Source organism: Arachis hypogaea, chromosome 18 (assembly GCF_003086295.3).
Source record: "Arachis hypogaea cultivar Tifrunner chromosome 18, arahy.Tifrunner.gnm2.J5K5, whole genome shotgun sequence".
NCBI classification, from domain to species: Eukaryota; Viridiplantae; Streptophyta; class Magnoliopsida; order Fabales; family Fabaceae; genus Arachis; species Arachis hypogaea.
Genome location: NC_092053.1, coordinates 12,673,526 through 12,696,397, shown reverse-complemented (window position 1 = coordinate 12,696,397; position 22,872 = coordinate 12,673,526). Strand labels below are relative to the sequence as shown.

General features: G+C 35.1%; 1 long non-coding RNA gene and 2 pseudogenes across 1 annotated transcript; 1 reads left to right on the top strand and 2 right to left on the bottom strand.

The window, feature by feature from the left end:
- Nucleotides 1–5,739: 5,739 nt before the first annotated feature.
- LOC112769243 (heparanase-like protein 3) lies at nt 5,740–8,103 on the top strand (annotated as a pseudogene).
- Nucleotides 8,104–8,152: 49 nt separating this feature from the next.
- Nucleotides 8,153–13,536, bottom strand: LOC140173026 (uncharacterized). Its single transcript, XR_011875939.1, has 2 exons — nt 13,396–13,536; nt 8,153–8,397 (listed from the first exon to the last, which is right to left on the bottom strand). It is a non-coding gene; the product is annotated as an uncharacterized lncRNA (long non-coding RNA).
- LOC112769242 (arogenate dehydrogenase 1, chloroplastic-like) lies at nt 9,329–13,523 on the bottom strand (annotated as a pseudogene).
- Nucleotides 13,537–22,872: the final 9,336 nt, after the last annotated feature.

The following is a 22,872-nucleotide window of genomic DNA, read 5'->3' as shown; positions in this document are numbered from 1 at the left end:
ACGGGGACTGCCTCGTTAAAAACCTTGTCAAGAAAAACCCAATGGGAAAAAAAATTTGACCAAGGAAAAAAGAGTACAGTCTCCCCCTCTTGTCGACATCATTTAATGTCTCGAAATCGGCGCATCCCAATCTCATGTACCAATCTTTCAAATGAGGATTTTGGGAGTGACTTTGTAAATAAATCTGCCAGATTGTCACTTGAGCGGATCTGTTGGACATCAATTGTCCCTTGATTTTGAAGATCATAAGTAAAGAAGAATTTGGAAGAAATATGCTTTGTTCTATCACCTTTGATGTATCCGCCTTTAAGTTGAGCAATGCATGCTGTATTATCTTCAAACAGGACAGTTGGAGCTATCTTATGATCAATCAGTCCACATGATGACAGAATATATTGTATCAAACTCCAGAGCCAAAAACACTTGCGACTTGCGTCATGAATCGCTAGTATTTCGGCATGATTAGAGGATGTTGCAGCAATCGTCTGTTTCGTGGACCTCCATGATATAGCTATTCCACCATATGTAAACAGGTATACTGTTTGAGATCTCCCTTTATGTGGATCAGATAAGTAGCCAGCATCTGCATAGCCAACTAGTTATGACTTGGATCCATAGGAATAATCAACCGTTCCATGAAGATATCGAAAGATTTGCTTGATTCCGCTCCAATGTCTTCTGGTTGGAGAGGAACTATACCTTGTTAGTAAGTTCACAGCAAATGATATATCGGGTCGTGTATTATTAGCAAGATACATTAGCGCTCCAATGGCACTAAGATATGGTACTTATGGACCAAAGATATCTTTATTTTCTTCTTTAGGACGGAATTGATCCTTTTTCACATTCAAAGATCTTACGATCATTGGGGTACTCAAGGGATGTGACTTATCCATATAAAATCTCTTCAAGATCTTTTCTGTGTATGTTGTTTGATGAATAAAGATCCCATTTTTTATATGCTCGATCTGCAGGCCGAGACAAAATTTAGTCCTTCCAAGATCTTTCATCTCAAACTCTTCTTTTAGAGTTTTTATAATTGTTGGAATCTCTTCAGGAGTCCCAATGATATTTAAATCATCAACGTACACAGCAATTATAATGAATCCAGATGCAGATTTCTTTATGAAAACACATGGACAGATATCATCATTCTTGAATCCATTTTTGGCCAGATACTCAGTAAGACGATTATACCACATTCGTCCAGATTGTTTCAGACCATATAAAGATCTTTGCAATTTGACTGAGTATAACCCTTGCGAATATTCATTGGATGGTTTGGATATCTTTAGTCCTTCGGGGACTTTCATATAGATATCCCGATCTAACGAGCCGTATAAGTAGGCTGTTACCACATCCATTAAATGTATATGCAGTTTATGATATGCAGATAAACTGACCAAATAACGTAATGTTATCGCATCCACTACTGGGGAATACATTTCTTCATAATCTATACCGGGTCTTGGTGAAAAACCTTGTGCCACAAGTCGGGCTTTATAGCGCACAACTTCATTTTTCTCATTTCGTTTTCTCACAAATACCCACCTATATCCAACAGGTTTTACATCTTCTGGTATACGGACTACAGGTTCAAAGACTTCACGTTTTGCAAGTGAGTCTAACTTAGCCTTCATGGCTTCTTTCCATTTTGGCCAATCATTCCTTTGTCGATATTTTTCAACTGATCTTGGCTCAAGATCCTTACTTTCATGCATGATCTTTAATGCCACATTATATGCAAATATTTCATTGACAATTGTCTTATTTCGGTCCCATTTCTCTCCTATAAAGACATAATTTATCGAGATCTCGTCATTTTCACAATTTTCAGGTGCCTGAACGTCTTCTGGCGTTAAAACTATATCAGAATTTTGGACAACTGTAGGTGTCTCTATTATGTCTTTTTCAACAGGAATATTATTTACCTCTTTTCTCTTTCGAAGATTTTTGTCTTTGGAACCGACAGGCCTGCCACGCTTCTGGCGTGTATTTGCTTCGATGGCAATTTGTCCAACTGGGACATCAATTCAAATTAGGGCATTTTCTGCTGGTATATACGACTTGGTTATCCTCTTTGTATCAGAAAATGCATCAGGCAATTTATTTGCTATTCTTTGCAAATGTAGAATCTTTTAAACTTCTAGTTCACATTGCCCTGATCGAGGATCTAAATGCATCAACGATGATGCATTCCAATTAAGTTCCTTTTCAGGAAGCTTATTCTCTCCCCCCTAATGTTGGAAATTTTGATTCATCAAAATGACAATCCGCAAACCGGGCTTTAAATACATCTCCCGTTTGTATCTCAAGATACCTCACTATAGAAGGAGAATCATATTCAACATATATCCCCAATTTTTTTTGGGGTCCCATTTTGGTGCGATTAGGTGGTGCAATGAGAACATATATTGCACACCCGAATATTCTTAAATGGGAAACATTTGGCTATTGGCCAAATGCTAATTGCATAGGAGAGAACTTATGGTAACTCGTTAGCCTCAAACGAATAAGTGCTGCGGCATGTAAAATAGCATGCCCCCAAACCGAGGTTGGGAGATATTTTCTCATAAGTAAGGGTCTAGCAATTAATTGGAGGCGCTTAATAAGTGATTCTGCTAACCCATTTTGTGTGTGAACATAAGCTACTGGATGTTCAACACTTATTCCATTAGCCATACAATATGCATCAAAAGCTTGGGAAGTAAATTCACCAGCATTATCAAGACGAATTACTTTGATTGGATTTTCTGGAAATTGTGCTTTTAATCGAATAATTTGAGTCAGTAATCTCGCAAACGCCAGATTGCAAGAAGATAATAAGCACACATGTGACCATCTCGAAGATGCGTCTATTAGGACCATAAAATATCTAAAAGATCCACATGGTGGATGAATAGGTCCACATATATCACCTTGAATCCTTTCTAGGAATTCAGGGGACTCAAATCCAACCATTACTAGTGATGGTCTTAAAATTAACTTTCCCTGAAAACATGCAGCACAACAAAATTCACTAGTTTTAAGAATCTTCTGGTTCTTTAGTGAATGTCCATGAGAGTTTTCAATAATTCTCCTCATCATGGTTGTTCCCGGATGACCCAATCGGTCGTGCCAAGTTATGAATTCATTTGGGCTAGTAAACTTCTGGTTTACAGTGGCATGTGATTCAATTACACTAATCTTGGTATAATATAACCCAGATGAAAGTAAGGGTAATTTTTCTAATATAACTTTCTTATTTGAATCATGAGTTGTGATACATAAATACTCATGATTTCCCTTATTCATAGTCTCAATATGATATCCATTTCAGCGAATATCTTTAAAACTCAATAAGTTTTTTCGAGACTTGGTAGACAACAGTGCATTATTTATTATGAATTTTGTTCCTCCAAGAAACAAAATTATAGCTCTTCCGGAGCCTTCAATCACATTGCCTGAGCCAATAATAGTATTAACACGTTCTTTTTTTGGCACCAGATGGGTAAAATATATATCACTTTTGAGAATAGTGTGCGAACTTGCACTATCCGCAAGGCATACATCTTCATTATATATCCTTGTCATTTTCTTCAAAGACAAATAATAATAAAATGAGCAGTATGCACAGTTAAATTGAATACTTGATCAGAATTATTTCTCTAAGAAATACTGCACATAAAAATAATGTCATATACTAAAATTTTATTTTAAAACATGACATATTTAATGATTTCAAAATTCATAAATATTAATATTTTATTATTTATATACATCATAGAAAATAAAACTTAATAATAAGTTCTTTACATTATTTATTTACATGGATACTTAACAATCTCACATATTAAACTATTCCATCATTGATCAAATGACCAATATTCCCTTCAGGACCTTCAAAGAAATCAGATACATCATAATGAGTGGTGGAATTTTCAGCATCATTTGAAACGAAATTCGACTCTTTTCCCTTGTCGTCATTTTTCAAAGATGCCTGGTAAAGATCGACTAGGTACCTTGGGGTACGGCAGGTACGTGACCAATGGCCCTTTCCACCACAACGGAAACACTTATCCTCTATTGATTTATTCTGCCCGATATTTCTTTTTTATCCCACTTCTGGTGAGATCCTCTCTTTTGAATATAATTCCTTTTCCTTCCATAATTTTTCTTGTTGTTAAAAGCTTGCCATTTACCTCTTCTGGAGTAATGATTTGTTGCATTTACTTCAGAAAATGGGGCGGCGCCAGCAGGGCGCACTTCATGATTCTTTAAAAGCAACTCATTGTTGCATTCAGCAACAAGAAGGTAAGAAATTAACTTAGAATATTTTTTAAACCATTTTTCTCGATACTGCTGCTGTAGGAGCACATTCGAGGCATGGAAGGTTGAGAAAGTTTTCTCCAACATATCATGATCAGTTATCTTTTTCTCACATAATTTCATTCGTGAGGTGATTCGAAACATTGCAGAATTATATTCATTTATAGATTTAAAATCCTGTAGACGCAAGTGCGTCCATTCATATCGGACTTGAGGAAGTATTACCGTTTTTTTATGATTATACCTTTCTTCAAGGTCTTTCCAAAGATCTGCAGGATCTTTTAATGTGAGATATTCATTTTTCAATCCTTCGTCAAGATGACGACGAAGAAAAATCATGGCTTTGGCTTTATCCTTCTGAGAAGCATTATTTTCAGCCTTAATGGTATCTCCAAGATCCATTGAATCAAGATGAATTTCAGCATCTAGTATCCATGATAAATAATTGTTTTCAGATATATCAAGAGCATTGAATTCAAGATGAGAGAGTTTCGACATAATAAAAATTTGTTACCTAAGTCTTCCTAAAAATTTGATCAGAGCCTCGTGCTGATAACGTGTTGTAAAATAAATAAGGAAGAAGTAATAAAATAAAGTATAAATAGAAAACACTATTATTAGTATTTACCAATACTATTATACTACTATAAAGATAATATATTAATATTATATTAGTAGTATATGAAGAAAGAAAATAAAAAAATGCTTTATATAAGAAAGAGAGAGAGAGAGGAAGTATTTGCTTTTTATTGCTAAGTGTATATTTTTTTTGCCTCGTTCATGCTTTTATAGGCAAACAAATACAATTTTCCACACTTCATTAATTGAGCTTTGTCATGAGAACTTTCTCCTTTCAGTATAGAAAAACTAAGCCGCCCATAAATAAGCATCCATCCTTATCTATCCTTGTTGTAACATTTCTTTTCTTTTTTGTTAATTGTTCATTTGTGGTCAATGTAAGTCCCAAGTGGTACACCTAGTTGGTTTTTTTTTTTTTTTTTCCGATAGATTGAAAAACCCCCAATTTTAGGTTATACACTCACACACATGATATCCCCCTTTTTTTTTGTCAAGTTTGCACTAGACGAGACTTGAACTTGAGATCTCTTAGTAAAAAAGGAGAACATATGCTACTTGAGTTAAAGCTGATTGTACAACTAGTTGGTTTAAGTTTTGGTGCCTGCAGAAGGTTTTAAATATTTGATAGTGATTCAGAAAGATGCATAAGACCCACAACATTCGTTTTTGGTCAAGAAGACCCACAATTTTAATGTTTAGTCCCATTTAAATTTGGGCCTGTATTCGTTCTCCCAAGTCCCTAACATTATACATGCTGAAATGGTTCCAACTTAAGTGCACACTGTTAGCCAAAAAAGAAAAAAAAGTGCGGGTTCTTTGATGATAAGGCTTGTGGGTCTGTTCTACTTGGTGGTGAGTTTGTTGAGCTTCACTGGAGTGAATGCTATGCATGGAAGGGAAAGTAGTGGACATGAAGCAGTGAAAGGAATAATGATACATGGGAAATCTCACATTGGAAAGACTGATGATGATTTTGTCTGTGCAACTCTTGATTGGTGGCGTCCTCAGAAATGTGACTATGGAACATGCAGCTGGGGTCATGCTTTTCTTCTCAACCTGGTATTCTTTCTTTCTTTCTTTGTACTGTGCTATTTGAATCTATCTAATTATTATTCTTTTTTCCGCTTAAATTTTTCACTGCTGCAAATTATTGCAACATAATGATAACTAAAGATTGTTTCTGCTGCTGTGTTATACTTTTTTTTTTCTTGAGTTCTAAATAGTAAATATCATTCTGTGATGATATTCTTTTTTCCCATTTATGCAATGATGCTGTAGTGACTTCTCAGACTAACATTCATACATTTAGAATCTGTATGTAGCATAAAAGTGAGAGAGAGGAATTTACACCTTTTAATTTTCATTTCTTGGAGGACCTCAACAACAAAATATTGTTAAATGCAGTAAAGGGTAAGAAAGAATAGACATCTCTATAATATTCACAAGAAGTTACCTCTTCTTTCTTTTATTCTTTTGGGGACCACCTTTTTCCTGGGAGCTTATTAAGGATCATTAATTCTGAATATTCTGCAGCATTTTCACCATTGAAGATTAGGTTAGGTAGCACCTTGCAAGATAAGGTCATATATGGGAGTGAAGAAAGTCCAAAACCATGTACTCCTTTTGTTAACAGCTCCTCTGAGATATTTGGATCCACTGAAGGATGCTTACCAATGCATAGATGGGATGAGCTAAACAGCTTTTTCCAAAAAGCAGGGTAAAAATCAGTTCTCCCTTTTAAGTTGTTTCCTTCCCTCTGTCTATCTTTTTAGCACTAAACAAGAATCATCTTGTTATTAACAAGTTTAACATTAATGATAGGTATATTTCAGGGCTAAGGTTATCTTTGAATTGAATGCTTTTGCTGGAAGAACCATACAATCTGGTTCTGCAGTTGGACCATGGAACTTCTCCAATGCCAAATCTTTTATCCGTTACACTGAGAAAGAATTACAGCATTGCTGGTTGGGAATTTGGTAAGTGTATGCTCCCTCATTACATATATGCCAAAGTAGCAAGCATCAGTGTAATTGATTCAATAAGACAAATTATAAATGGTGATTTTAAGACTCATTATCTTTGTCACGTAGCAGGATTTCACATTGAGTTTCTAACACAAACATGGCAAGTCTTTCAAGTACTTTTTGCAAAACAAAAATAGCATGTCTCCCTCGATAGAATTAATTGTATAAATGAATTCCTTCTTGCTTGTGCAGGCAATGAATTGTGCGGGAGTGGAGTTGGAACAAGTGTTTCTGCAGAACAATATGCTTCTGATATTGCTGCTTTAAGAAACATAATTCATGATGTATATAGAGGGATTAGGCATAAGCCACTGGTCATTGCTCCAGGTGGCTTCTATGATGCAAATTGGTTCCAGGAATTTGTAAACAAATCTGGTAAATCTGTTGATGTGGTATCTCATCACACATATATAACCTCGGACCAGGTATCATCCACCAAATAGGAATTCTAATGTTATAATATTTGACCAATGTTTATGAATTTTGGTTATAACAAAAGCTACTACTTTATCTTACATTCAGGAGTTGATGAGCACCTAATTGAAAAAATTCTTGATCCATCATATCTTGATGAGTGGCTAGCACATTCAGTGGCCTCAAAAACATACTTCAAAAATCAGCAACCAAAGCAAAAGTATGGGTTGGTGAGGCAGGAGGGGCTTACAACAGTGGGCACCATCTTGTGTCTGATGCATTTGTCTATAGCTTCTGGTTAGTTTAACTAACTCACCTTTATTTTTTTTCATTTTTATTTTTATTTTTATTTTTATTTTGTCATTGGAGATTCTACAAGCATTTGCTCTAATGATAATACATCATAACACAGATATTTGGATCGGCTTGGAATGTCGGCTGTTTATGACACCAGAACATACTGCAGACAGTTTGGTTGGAGGAAACTATAGTTTACTAAACACTACTACTTTTGTGTCAAATCCAAATTATTATAGATACCAAATATTAAATTTCATAGTTGAAGGAGGACCAACATATTACTGTGGACTATTTAATTTTAGCTTTCAAGTGTCATTCTCTTCAGAAAAATATTGTGTACTCATTATACAAACTCGCACATACCTTTCTACCATTGGTTGAGGGTGTAGACTTATCATATGCAGATCACATTCTATCCAATGCTGAAAAGATGCTATGTTTAGCTATATAAAATAAAAATGAGTACAAAGATTTGCAATGTTTGTGTTAGAAACTCAATGTGAAATCCTACTATGTGACAAAAATAATGAGTCTTAAAATCACCATTTTTAATTTTACTCTTATTGAATCAATTACACTGATGCTTGCTACTTTGGCATATATGTAATGAGGGGCCACATTCCCAACCAGCAATGCTGTAATTCTTTCTTACAGTGTAACGGATAAAAGATTCGGCATTGAAGAAGTTCCATGGTCCAACTGCAGAACCAGATTGTATGGTTCTTCCAACAAGAGCATTCAATCCAAAGATAACCTTAGCCCTGAAATATACCTATCATTAATGTTAAACTTGTTACTAACGAGATGATTCAAAATCTATGAATAATTGGATATTATTAAGTTTTAAATTTTTTTAAAAGATAATTAACACAACTATAATAAAATCTTATATAATTCAACCAAATATATCAAATCACACATAATTCAAACACAAATTTAACATAATAACATACATATAAAATTTCCAACATATAAATTAAAATAAAATGAATTAGAATTATTTACAAAACTTATATACATAAGGACATTTAAGTAAATTAATTTTTTGTGGAGATTTCACATGTTCCCGTGGGGCGGGTACCGGTACCTCAATCCCCTCCCCCGTCTCCATTTATTCGTGGGGGTGGGTCTCCGTCCCTGAAGAAATTTTGCATGTCCCTATTAACCTCCTCGTCGTAGGTAATCCCAGCGGGTATCCATGGGCGTGGATTTTTTTTCCATCCCTTAGCATTGTCCATGATCACACTTCACAGCAATTTTCATGATCATTTCCTGCTTTCACGTTATACCAAGTGAATATTTGCATTTTAAGTCACTTAATTCCTACAGATATCCAACTTTTATCTAAAGTATCTATATTTTTCATTTCAATGAATATCTCACTTCAGATTCAGAAGGAGAGCTTTAGAACAAGGATTGAGTTGTCTCCGTGGGTTAAAGCTGTGAAAACAGCCACTGATTAAATTATTAGGTTAGGCTGCGTATATCATATCCTTTGGGTGCGACTCTTTCCCGAACTCTGCGCTAACACGGGATGCTTATCCACTGGACTGCACTTTATCTCACTTAAGATTCAGAACACTTAAATCTACATTTAACGCCAATAACTGCATTGGCACCTACATGATCATCCAGCTCCACTATTATTGATGCAGCAAGCTAGACATGGAATGAAAACTAAGAAATATAGGGGAGTTAAAATATATTGAGAATTACAACATTTTTCTTTTATTTTCAATGGGACAGAACAGCCAAACTCTTAAGAATTATTGAATGTGAAATTTTAGAATTAACAAATTTATTTGAACCTACTCTTAGAATAATTGGGGCCTGAAATGCTTACAAATGAGATGGAAATCTTTGGCATAAATTCATTTGGTGTCTACAGCTTTTGAAAGAGGTGATGATGCATCACTGTCTTCAGATTTCTGTAGCAGCATAGACCTCTCTGGCAAAGCAAGGATCTGTTCTTCATTTTCAAATAGATGCTTTCGGTAGATACTATGCAATCGTCCGAAAAGTTGCTTCTTCAATGATTCAAAAGCCAAATCGAATCTTTCTAGTTGCTCCATGGCATTTAAATTATACAAGAATAAACCATAGTACAGATCAAAACTATCCTCCACCGTATTTTCCACCAAACTCAACAAAGTTTCATAATCCTTTGTGTTTATTGGTGTTGTCTCTAACCCCAGTTTTTCTAAAAATCTTCCTGTTGTGTGTGTAATAAACTGGGATCCAGCTGCATACCAATCATGTTCAGCACAAGACATTTCAACCATCCGGCATCCTTCACTAGCAAAAATGTCAAGAAACTGACAACATCGCAATATTCTTGATTCTTCGTTCCCAATTCTAACTTTGTCATAAACAAGAGGAAGGTTTTTCCAGCCATTCTTTCCACTCTCCGGCCCAAACATGGGATGTGTGCAGAGAACATCAAAATCAGGAGGCAAGTGTTGAAGGAAGAGGTTTCTAGGGAACTCTTTGACGGATAGTACATCAACAAACAATGTACTTCTCTTCAACCTTTGGAAAGGTAATGATTTAAGAACTTTAACCGTCGAAAGAATGAAAGTGCAGAGTAAGATCACTTCTGGATGCTGCTCACAAAGATCATCTGCATCGCTGAAATATGAAACCCCCAACTCCCGAGCCACATCAGAATAGTCTGTTCTAGAATACGCCAAAACCTCATGACCTTGACTAACTATAGTTTTTGCAAGAAACTGACCAAAGTTTCCAAAACCAACGATTGCAATCTTGAGCTTTGTGTTCTCATCAGACGGGCTAGAATTGTTTGAAACGGAACTACTTAGCAGAGCAACATCATTGGATCTGCATTATTAGCATCATTACTCATCAATCATTATTATGTATTAACCATTTTCCCATAACAAGAACATCTTCCGAATTCAAAATGATTATGTTGCTTGCTCTCAATCTCAACAAACACGAACACTCTAAAACATCAATCACAAATATTCACACAATGTAGCAAAAATTCCTGAGATTTTTCAAGTTCCAAATATCAAATACCTGGAATGCAGCAATGCAGATCCATTACGAGCTCGCCGGAGCAGTGCATGGCTGTTACTTCCATCCAGCTGCTACAACCTTTCACCGTCCTCCATCAACTGATTCCTGACCACGTGATGCAACCGCGCAATGAGCTGCTTCCTGAGATCCTCAAACGCCAAATCAAGCTTCTCCAGCATCTCCAAAGAATTCTTATTAAACATGAACAAACCATAATACAAATCAAAGCTATCCCCAGCAGTGTTCTCCACCAACCCCAACAAACTCTCGTACCCTTTCGTATTAATCGGCGTCGACTCCAACATCAACCCTTCAAGAATCCTTCCAACGGTATGAGTAATGAACTGCGAACCGGCAGCGTAACGGTCATGATCCTTGCAACTCATCTCCACCATCCTGCAACCTTCTCTGGCAAACACATTGAGGAACTTCTCACAGCGAGAAACACGGTGCTCCTCGTCGAGGATACGAACCTTCTCGAAGACGATGGGAGGCCGGTCCATCCGTTAGGTGTGGACTCAGGTCCGAACATCGGGTGAGTGCAGAGGACGTCGAAATCGGAGGGGAGGAGCTCAAGGAGGAGCTTCTTGGGGAATTCTTTGACGGAGAGGACATCAACGAAGAGAGTGTTGCACTTGAGGCGCTGGAGAGGGAGCGTGAGGAGCACGCGCTCCGTTGAGATTATGGAGGATCACTTCGGGATGCTCCTCGCATAAGTCGTCGGGGTTTTGGAAGAACGATACGCCAAGCTTTCTGGCTGCGGCAGAGTGGTCGGAGCGGGAGTGGACAAGGACGATGTGGCCCTGGCGGACTAATGTGGCGGCAAGGAACTGGCCGAAGTTGCCGAAGCCGACAATTGCGATCTTGAAGCGCTGGGAGATAGTGAACTCCTTGGCGAGCTTTGACTCGTAGTCGAAGAGCTGAACGGCATCAATAGCACGCACACGGAGGGGTCTGTTGGTGGAGGAAGAACAATAGGGATTCGATTTGGATGGTAGTGAGAATGTGGATGGAAGAAGAGAGTGACGGTTGAGGATACGGCAATTGAATGGGGTTGGAAGGTTGAGGGTTGCAATGGAGAGCATGATTGTTTCAGGGGCGGTTTTGAGTGGTTAGCAGTGGCCTCAGAGAAACAGTGAAGAGGACTCCGAAACCGTGGCAGTCACAACTCACAAGTACAATCAAGGTTCTGAAAACCGAACCGATCATCAAACCGCTCGAGCTACTGGTTCATCGGTTTAGAAGTTCAACTGGTTCAACCGTTGTTCAACTGAATTAACCGAATTATAATAAAATAACATCAAATTATAAATAAATATACAAAAATATAAATATATTCTGATATAAATCTTATATATATACAAATTAAAAGTATAATTCCAATTAAAATCTCATAATCACATTTAAATACAACACGAGTCAAATATAAAAAACCAAATATTAAAGGTCAAAACTTATATAAGTATAAAATTTATATTATATGAAATTTAAGATAGTCACAAGAAACAAAAAAAAATTCATTGAATTAACCAAACCAATAATAAATATTTGATCATCTACTTATCTGGTTAATTGAGTTTATTCAGTTAATTCAATTCATCTATTTCTTCATTAAAAACAAAGATGACAAATTTATTTCTTCTCTAACAAAAGATTGATCATAATGAACAAATAGAAACTCCGAAAAAAAACAAAATTTTCAACATAATTTTCAGCTGATCACAATTTTAGCAAAATTTCAGCACAATTTTAACAAAGATTAACAATCTTTTTCCAAAAATTAACTAAAAAAAACCAGCAGTTAACTAATCATTCAATGATTCAATCAACACCAAAAATACAGAATATAGAGTACAGAATATAGAGTACAGAACAGCACTGGAGCATAGCTAATCATTCAATGATTCAAGTTAAGGAAGGAAAAGCTCTAAGATGGTTCAATCATCGCTAACAACCAGATAAGCTTTCAATCTTGCCAGAATCAAGCAATAATTCAGCAATCATCAACCACAATTTCAGATCTAAAACCAGTAACAGCAGAAATTATTGAAATGCACCATTCAATGCAACAAAAACCTATGCAGGATGCACTGTACAACAAAAGTATAGTTCAGGAGTTGTATATGGGAAAATAAGATAGTAAATCAAAAATAAAATTTTTTCACCATATCACCATATTTAAAAACTCATATATCCACCTTAAACTAAGACAAATAAATTAATCTCAGAATTAAGCCAGTCATAATGCAGCATAATTTGTGAAACTTAATGACACACAAAAGTCGGTCTTAAGACCCAAATAAAAGGGTGCTTATAGAACGTAATTCATATTTCCTAGCACTAGTATAACCTGATTCCTAATAATTCAAAGGCTAGATTTATTAATGCTATTGTGCTAGAATACAAGCTCTAATTTCCGCAACCCAGGTAGAAGCAGTCTATTTCCAGCATTCAAGGAAAGCAAGGTTGGGAATGTTTTGAACAAAATATTGGAATTCAATTAATTATTAAGATAGTCACAATTTATACCAAAAAAAATCACAAAACAGTAAAACACAAACCAGTACATCATCAGCTCATCACTACCCAAAAAGATCACAAAACACAACAATAACAGCAGAACAGAGCAGCCAAAGCTAATCAATAATCATTAATCAAATAATCATTCAATAATCATTCAATGATTTCTGAAAAGAGCATAAAAAAGAAACAAGAACAAGTAAGCACTGACTGCCGCGGATGAAGCTCAGAGAGACAAGCCCTGACTGCAGCAGACGGTGGCCCATGGCTGCTCCCTACGGCAGTGGTGGAGGCTAGGGTTTTTCTCTTGGTTGAGCTTCTGATCTCTGAACTCGAAGGAAAGAGATTGGAGTGGAGAAGGGTTTTCTTCAATAAAATCACAAAACATTCAATAATCAATTAATCATCATGTGATTTGATTTCTAAACAGAGCATTAAAAAAATTTAAAAAAAAAAACGAAGAACAAGTGAGCAGTGAGCACTGACCTTCGGTCTGAGACGGCGAGAAAATTAGTAATTATAATGAAGCAGCAACACAAATTCGCCAACAACAGAACCAACCGCAACAACTAGAAAACTTCATGCCAACAATAACTTCAGAATCACAACAACAATAACTTCAGAATCCAATTTCAGAACACAAACTCAGCTCAGAATCTTAAAAATTAACTAAAAAATAAAGATGAAACTGAAGAAATGGCCTACTGGTGAGACGCCGAGGTAGGAACGGCGGTGACAGAGTGAGCTCGGAGAGAGTGTGAGCTCGGAGTAACACGGCGCTGACAATGACCTCGTAGAGATAGAGAGAGAGATCTTGAAGAGAGAGACGCCGAGAACAGAGCTCGTTACGACGAGGAGACGACAGCCGAGCAGGAGCAGTTCGCGACGGCAACGTTAAGAGCTCCGAGCATAGATTCCACCGCGAAGAGAAGAGGGTGAGTGGCAGAAACGTTCAGCGACGGCACTCTATCAGTCACAAATCCAGTGGCGACGGCGAGCTCTGGCCCAGGAGAGGAGTTCGGCGATGGTAGGAGCTGCTGCCTGCTGCAGCTAGTGGTGGCTGGCTGATGAGTGTTGATGATGAGTTGATGATGAGCGGGACTGGGGAGGCCTTTAGGGTTAACTGGTTAAGAGAAGGTGAGTGAGTGAGTGGAGGCTAGGGTCGCCGTTTGAGGTTGCTTTCTGAATCAGGAAGGGGCCGGAAGGAGGAGTGAGTGAGTGAGGCCGCGAGGGTGCTGCAGTTTGGTTAGGGTTTCTTTGAAGTTTGAAACAAAACGTCGCCGTTTGGGGAAATTTTTAATCGGTGGATTTCGGTTCAGTTCGACCGTCGACGGTTCAACAACAGTTTTCAATTTAGGTGGTTATAGCTTCTAACCGAATCACAAATTTTGTCGGTTCGTAGTTCGAACTTATTTTCAGAACCTTGAGTAGAGGGGCTATTTGTAAGAATATTTTAAGGTAAAAATTCAGGTACAATCAATTTCACCAAAAATTGATAGTTGAAAATCGTTAGATAAAAATTTAATCAAATTAGTGAAATCATCTAACGACTCTTAGTTGAAATAGACTATACCTGAGTTTTCACCATATTTTAAATATTTTATTTACCAATATATGTAATTTGGATGTAATTTACGTTTTTGCATCTTATTACTTATCTCGTTTACCGTGTAAACGAATTAATTATATATCGTTTATACTGTAAACGAGATAAGACACATAATATGTGAGAATTGACGTACTCCACATATCGTTTACAGTGTAAATGAGATATACTCATAATTAATTTGTTTACACTATAATTCTATAAACCAAACATGTGTTTGTAAGTATAAAAATATAATTTTTAAAATAATAAAAATATTAATAATTTAATTTAGAGTAATACCCCAAATAAATCCCCAAAGAATTCACGTTTAGACATATTTGTCCCCAATAAAATTTAACTAAAATTTTGTCCTTGACTTTTTTAGCTATACACCAGATACGTCTCCACACCAGGTTGATTCGGTCAGGTCTAAGGTTGACGTCCTAAAAAACGACGTCGTTCTCCTGTGCTCCAATACGACGACGTTTTGTCCAACAAGCACAGGGACCAAACTGTCCTAGAAGTGACACGTCGATCTTAACCGGACACGTCAACCAGGTTACCTTCACGTAAGATGTCAACCTTAGACCTAACTAGGTCAACCTGGTGTGGGGACGTATCTGGTGTATAGCTAAAAAAATCAGGGACAAAATTTTAGTTAAATTTTGTTGGGGACAAATCTGTCTAAACGTGAATTTCTTAGGGATCTATTTGGGGTATTACTCTTTAATTTAGATCGAATGGAATATTAACAAATGTTGTAGTTGCATCATTAATTTGAAAAAAAATTCAAATATAGGAGCATTTTGTATGGGTGTTCATGGGTCGAGTGAAATCGGGTTTGATGTGACCCAAACTCGACCCGCAATATATATAACGGACCTAATTGTTAGACTCGAATCCGGCTCTAAACCCAATGAAACCTACATACTTTCGGGCCACGATTATACCGCGTAAAAATCGAATGAAAATCAGGCCGTTAACATTATTTTCTTGTAAGCTAGCACGTTGAAATATCCAAATTTTCAACACTCCAACTATTATTTGACATGGTAAAATTCACTTAGAAAAATATAACAAGAACCAACCATTTTCTAAAATTAAAGTATAACCACAATCAATATTAATATTGTCTAATAGCACTAAATATTTAAATCAATACAAATAACACAATATTATGCATCTAAAATCTTATAATGACTAATAACACAAAATATTAAAATTTATAATACTTAAATTCCACATAAGAATAACTATCATCCATCACTAATAAAACAAAATATGTTGTGTATGATAATCGGACCATTAGATTGAGTTTGGGTGATCCGAACTATGACCCGTCCCGAAATAACAACCTAATCTATTTTTGAGATCCTTATCCAACCTTAAATTCGATAAAATCACACTAAATTAATCTCCTAAAATATTTAGGACCGAATCGAATCTTCAGATCGAGCCAAATCATGCAGACCCCTAACAGTTTGTTTGTTTGTTTTGTTGGCGTCAAAATCCTCTCCCACTGCTGAATATTTTCTAATTTTTCATGTTTTACGTTCTCACTTTTCTATTATATTATTTAAGCAGTCAATCTTCCTTCCATATAATTGATTCAAATTTTTAAACTCGCGATTCTTTTTCTTTTTAAATTTATTTTTATTATTTAGTTAAATTTAAAACTATCCACTATTTTTTAAAGAGATTTTGAAATAACACATTCCCATATTCATTTGAAACATTACGCTATTTCTCTAGAAAAATGAAGCGGGATTCTCTACATTAATCCAATATTTTAATTTTTCTTTATCATATAGTTACTTTAAACAAAATAATGGACGATTTCAAATCTAATTTATAGGAATTCAAACAAAAAAACAATAAACGAGAAATTTAAATAAGTGATGGAAGAAAATATCAAATTAAAAAATTGGAAATTGAATAAATTTAAATAAAATTTTTATGTATTCTTCTAAATATTAAAAATTTAAATATATGTATTTTTAATATCTATTAATGTAAAAATAAATTTAAAAAAATTTATGTATTCTTTTAAGTATTAAAATTTGGATTATTGTAATCATTTTTTTATAATTATATATATATCGTTTACACTGAAAACGAAATATGTGTATTTTTTCAAACTTTAAAGATTTAATTTGCAAACGAGATGCGTACAAAGTAAAATTTGACTTATCTTGTTTACCGTGTAAATGAAATACATTTATAATTATCTCGTACACCGTAAACGAGATAAGCCAAATGATATAAATTAGTAAATACGCTACAAATTACATATTTCTATAAATAAAATAATTAAATTATTTATTTTAAAAAATTTCTAATTTGAATGTAAGACATTTTACATAATAGTTTACAAATATATTTAAGTTTTTAGATGATTATATATCTTAAATTTTAAATTTTAAATTATTTATGTATTAATATAAAAAATAATTATTTTCTTATTTTATTATTAAATTAAATATATATAATTATTTTATATTAATAATGTCTAAAAATCAGTTTTTTAAAATATTAGGTAAATTAATTTTTTTTATAATTACTTTACAATATAATAAATGATAGAATAATATTAATTAATCTCAATTTCTGTTTTACCTTTGTTCACCTAATTTACAATTATTATATATTTGAATGTATTTAACTAATTTATATCTTAAGTATACATGTTAAAATTGTAAATTAAAATTTTTTTTATTAAAAATATAAAAATTTAAAATTTTCAATGTATTCTTTTGTATTCATTAAAAAAATTATTTAAAACTTTTTATAATAATCTTATCATATACTTTTAATGCACATATCAGCTAAACTTATTTTTAATTTTTCCATGTTCGTTATCTTTAAATTTAATGACATTATAAATCAAACACCAATCTTTTTTTTTTAAATGTGCAATAATTGTTTTCTTAATAAATTTATCTTATTAATTGTTTATGGGTTTAGTTAACATGACATACCATAAAATTATCAATTAAAAAGGTCTTCATAAAAATAGATGTACAAAATTTAAATTTTTTAATGCATTTATTATATATTTGTTAAAGTAAAATATTTAAAAAAAGTTATTACAAGTAATTTTAACTTATTTCCAAATACGTGTTAATTAAATCCTTTGTTTATTACCAAAAAGGTGTTATGCTGCCATTAATTTTAATCTATCTTTTTTTTACATTAAAAATCATATATAGCAATTTAATATACGTTTAATGTTTTTATTATTGATTCCTTATTAAACATTCTTTATGTATAATCCTTATTAATTGAATAAATTTTAATTATACATATTTTAATGTTTTATTATTTTTTATTTTTACCAAATTAATGTCCAGAAAATGCTATACTTCCTTTGCATTGTGTAACATTTCATTACCTACTTTTGCGTATAAAAGTGTATTTAATTTAAAATTAATTTATTTATAATAACTGATATAAAAATTTACTAATGAAACTTTACATGAAATTCGTTACGATGTATGTAAATGAAACCTTTTATTCACGGGAGACACTCAGATAAAGACGTTTAAAACGTCCTTTTTTTAAAGATATTTTTTAATAATTAAAATTTAACACATATAATCGATTAAATCGTGTTATTTTTGTCAAAATTAGGCTAGACAAATTGATTTGAGCAAAAAAATGGTAAATAAAATCTTGAACTGATCTAAATTAATATTATTTTTTTATAAAAAATGACTACAGTACCCTTATTATAGAAAATGACTAAAATACTTATATATATATATATATATATATATATTTTGAAAATTCTAAATCCTAATCTATGACAACAGAAAAATAAAGGACTAGAATTTAAGATTCTCAATATATATATATATATATATATATATATATATATATATATATATATATATATATATATATATATAGAATAGGAGTATTTTAGTTATTTTCTTTAATAAGGATATTATAATCATTTTTTATAAAAAATAATATTAAGTTAGATCAGTTCAGGATTTGATTCATCTTTTTTCGCTTAAATCAATTTGTCTAGCTTAATTTTGACAAAAATAACACGATTTAATCGATTATATGTATTAAATTTTAATTATTAAAAAACATCTTAAAAAAAAAAACGTTTTAGGCGTCTTTATTTAAGTGGCTCCCTTTATTCACGGTCAAGCATTTTGTAGAATTCATAATATATGGAAAATTTACCTGAGTATTTAGAATGAAAATGTTACTTATCTATTGACCCTCAATGTAAATAGTAGAAGCAGGTCTTTCTTGCCTTCACTCAAACTATCGTTGAGTGTCATGACAAAATAGATTTTTTTATCACAAACATCCAAACATTATATTTTTCTTGAAACCATGATTAAAGTATTTTGAAAATGCTTAATTTTGTAGTAGCATTAGCATGTAAAGCTTTAAATCCTGTGAATCAGTCAATAATGGAACAAGTGTGTAAATAATGCATATGCACGTCACTAGTTATCAATCCTAGTTAAGTATATAGAAGTAGATATTCGTGAATCCAAATAAGAAATAGCAAATAAGAATCTGACACGAAAACCAAGTGGGAAAACTGAGATTGAAAGCATGAGATGTGGAAAAACAAAAAAAGGAACAGATGTCTTGCCCGGACTGCCCTAATGATTTGCAGAACGATATGCATTATTGTGGTGGGGTCTTTGTTTGTCGTCCCAACAGAAACTTAACTTCATCTCTACTATTCATAACACAAAAGGTAGTAATATTAACATTTAAAAGATAAATAAAAATTCGGTGTTTATATTTATGAATTAGGAAGTCTCTACACGTGAAAGCTCAAGGCTCAGCCCAAGCATATACTAAAGTGGATTCCGGAAGTGAATTTCTGCACTTAAACTTATTTCTGTAAACCCTAATAACTAATTTAGTATAAATAGAAATTTTTACTATTGTATTTTTATCTTCTGGATCGTCTTTGATCCTGGGATCAAGTCTTTGGATTGATCTTTGATCAGTTATATGCGATCTTAGACTTTCATGGGGGCTGGCCATTCGGCCATGCCTGGACCATTATCACTTATGTATTTTCAACGGTGGAGTTTCTACACACCATAGATTAAGGTGTGGAGCTCTGCTGTACCTCGAGAATTAATGCAAAGTACTACTGTTTTTCTATTCAATTCACGCTTATTCTTATTCTAAGATATCTATTCGCACCCAAGAACCTGATGAATGTGATGATTATGTGACACTCATCACCATTCTCACTTATGAACGCGTGCTTGACAACCACTTCCGTTCTACATGAAAACAAGCTTGAATGAGTATCTCTTGGATTCCTGGTCCATGTGTATGGTTGCCTCTCCTGACAACAGAGCCTTCCATTCCGTGAGATCAGAGTCTTCGTGGTATAAGCTAGAATTAATAGGCAGCATTCTTGAGATCCGGAAAGTCTAAATCTTGTCTGTGGTATTCCAAGTAGGATCTGGGATGGGATGACTGTGTCGAGCTTCAAACTCCTGAAGGTTGGGCGTAGTGACAGACGCAAAAGGATCAATGGATCCTATTCCAACACGATTGAGAACCGACAGATGATCAGCCATGTGGTGACAGCGCACAAGTACCATTTTCACTGAGAGGACGGACGGTAGCCATTGACAACGGTGATCCCCCAACATACAGCTTGCCATGGAAAGGAGTATGAATGATTGGATGAAGACATTAGGAAAGCAGAGATTCAGAAGGAACACAGCATCTTCATACGCTTATCTGAAATTCCCATCAATGAATTACATAAATATCTCTATCTTTATTTTATGTTTTATTTATCTTTATATATTCGAAAACTCTATAATCATTTGAATCCGCCTGACTGAGATTTACAAGATGACCATAGCTTGCTTCAAGCCAACAATCTCCGTGAGATCGACCCTTACTCACGTAAGGTATTACTTGGACGACCCAGTGCACTTGCTGGTCAGTTACATGGAGTTGTGACAAAGTGAGAATCATAATGTGAGCACCAAGTTTTTGGAGCCATTGCAAGAGGATCACAATTCTGTGTACCACAACCCAATTTTATTTATCTATGTTAGTTTATTTTTTTTCTTTAGGAAGATGATCATGTGAAGTCACAAAAACAACTGCAAAAATTAAAGCAAAATAAAAAATAGCATAAAAAACAGCACATCCTAGAGGACGAGCTTACTGGCATTTAAACGCCAATAAGGATAGCCAAATGGGCATTTAACGCCCAGCCTGACACCATTCTGGGCGTTAAACGCCAGAACTGGTAGGCAAACTGGCGTTTAACACCAGAAAAGGGTGTCTGGAGTTTGGCTGGTGTTAAACGCCAGTAAGGACAGCAGAATGGGCGTTTAACGCCCAGTCTGGCACCATTCTGGGCGTTAAACGCCAGAACTGGCAGGCAGACTGGTGTTTAACGCTGGAAATGGGCAGCAGCCTGGTGTTTAACGCCAGGAATGGCACATAGAGGGCGTTTAAACGCCAGGGAGGTGCAGGGATGAGAAGTCCTTGACACCTTAGGATCTGTGGACCCCACAGGATCCCCACTACCCCTACCTCACTCTCTCTCCTCTTCACACCTTTCTATAATACTCTTCCCCAAACACCATTCACCTATCAAATCCTACCCTCTTCCCCATATTCTCTTCACCACTCACATCCATCCACTAATTCCCAAAAACCCATCATAAAACTCCACCTACCTCACCATTCAAATTCAAATCATTTCCCCCCCAAACCCACCCAATCCCACATGGACCCCCTCTCTCCCTTACCCTATAAATACCACTCCTTACTCCTTCCATTTCACACATCTCAAACACTCTTCACCCCCTTGGCCGAACCCTTCACACGCCCTAATCTCGTCATTTTCTTCTTCTTCTACTCCCTTCTTTCTTCTTTTGCTCGAGGACGAGCAAACCTTTTAAGTTTAGTGTGGGAAAAAACTCTGCTTTTTAATTTTTCATAACCATTAATGGCACCTAAGACCGGAGAAACCTCTAGAAAGAGGAAAGGGAAGGCAAGTGCTTCCACTTCCGAGTCATGGGAGATGGAGAGATTCATCTCAAAGGTCCATCAAGACCACTTCTATAAAGTTGTGGCCAAGAAAAAGGTGATCCTCGAGGTCCCCTTCATGCTCAAAAAGAGTGAATATCCGGAGATCCGACATGAGATTTAGAGAAGAGGATGGGAAGCTCTCACCAATCCCATTCAACAAGTCGGAATCTTAATGGTCCAAGAGTTCTATGCTAATGCATGGATTACTAGGAACCATGATCAAAGTATGAACCCGGACCCAAAGAATTGGCTCACAATGGTTCGGGGGAAATACTTAGATTTTAGTCCGAAAAATGTGAGGTTGGCGTTCAACTTGCCAATAATGAGAGGAGACTCTCATCCTTTCACTAGAAGAGTCAACTTTGATCAAAGGTTGGACCAAGTCCTCAAGGACATCTGTGTGGAAGGAGCCCAATGAAAGAGAGACTCTAAAGGCAAGCCGGTTCAACTAAGGAGGCCTGACCTTAAACCCGTGGCTAGAGGATGGTTAGAGGTCATCCAACGCTCTGTCATTCCTACTAGCAACCGGTTCGAAGTAACTGTGGATTGGGCTATCATGATCCATAGTATCATGATTGGAGAGAAAGTGGAAGTTCATGAGATCATACCTCTAGAACTATACAAGGTGGCTGACAAGCCCTCCACTTTGGCAAGGTTAGCCTTTCCTCATCTCATTTATCACCTATGCAATTCGGCCGGAATTGTCATAGAGGAAGACATCCTCATTGAAGAGGACAAGCCCATCACCAAAAAGAGGATGGAGCAAACAAGAGAGCCCACTCATGGACCTCAACAAGAGCATGAGGAAGTCCCTCATCAAGAGATCCCTTAGATACCTCAAGGGATGTAATTCCCTCCACACAACTATTGGGAGCAACTCAACACTTCTTTAGGAGATTTGAGTTTCAACATGGAGCAACTAAGAATGGAGCACCAAGAGCACTCCATCATTCTCCATGAGATTAGAGAAGATCAAATAGCCATGAGGGAGGAGTAACAAAGGCAAGGAAGAGACATAGAGGAGCTCAAGAATGCCATTGGTTC